The sequence below is a fragment of the Lupinus angustifolius genome, chromosome LG14, assembly GCF_001865875.1.
Source record: "Lupinus angustifolius cultivar Tanjil chromosome LG14, LupAngTanjil_v1.0, whole genome shotgun sequence".
In the NCBI taxonomy this organism is placed as follows: domain Eukaryota; kingdom Viridiplantae; phylum Streptophyta; class Magnoliopsida; order Fabales; family Fabaceae; genus Lupinus; species Lupinus angustifolius.
The window spans coordinates 5126080-5126974 of NC_032022.1; positions in this window are offsets into that span (position 1 = coordinate 5126080).

Here is an 895-nt window from a genome sequence, read left to right on the forward strand (position 1 = left end):
TTCTCGCTAATTCTTCTAAAACGCGATTTTTTTTCTCTCAACAACTCCATTTTGTTGTGGAGTGCGAGGAGTAGAGAATTGATGTAAAATGCCATGTTTATCATAGATTTTATCGAACTGAAAGTTCTCAAATTCGCCCCCGTGATCACTGCGTATATATACTATTTTCAGGTTAAGTTGGTTTTGGATTTGTTTGGCAAGATGTTTAAAAGATTTGAATGCATCGCTTTTTGCAGATAAAAATAATTTCCATGTAAATCGGGAGAAATCATCAACAATAACTAGGGCATAGTAGCTACCACCAAAACTCGTGATTTGTGATGGTCCAAACAGGTCTATATGTAGTAACTCCAAGGGCCTTGAAGTGGAGATCACAATTTTCTTTTTAAAAGAGTTTTTGGTTTGTTTACACTTTTGACAAGTGTCACAAATTTCTTTAGTTTTAAAATTTAGTTTTGGTAGTCCCTCAACAAGTTCGTTTGATGATAATGTATCTAGATGTTTTACATGGATATGTGCAATGCGTCTATGCCAAAGTCAAATGTCATCTTCTTTTGAAATAAAACATTTTGAAAATAAAGTAGTGACATCATCCAAATTAACCATGTAAATATTATTTATACGATGACCAACAAATTTAACATTATTAGATAAAATGTCACGAATAATACAACAATCAGAATCGAAAGATACACAGTTACCTTTGTCACACAGTTGGCTTATGATCAAGAGATTATGTTCTAATCCTTCAACATAAAGAACATTTTCAATAAGAGTCTGAGATGAGTTACCAACTGTTCCAGTGCCAAGAATCTTTCCCTTGTTGTTGTCTCCGTACGTGACGTATCCTTTACCTTTAAGTGAAAGATCCAGGAAGTTTGATCTGTCACCTGTC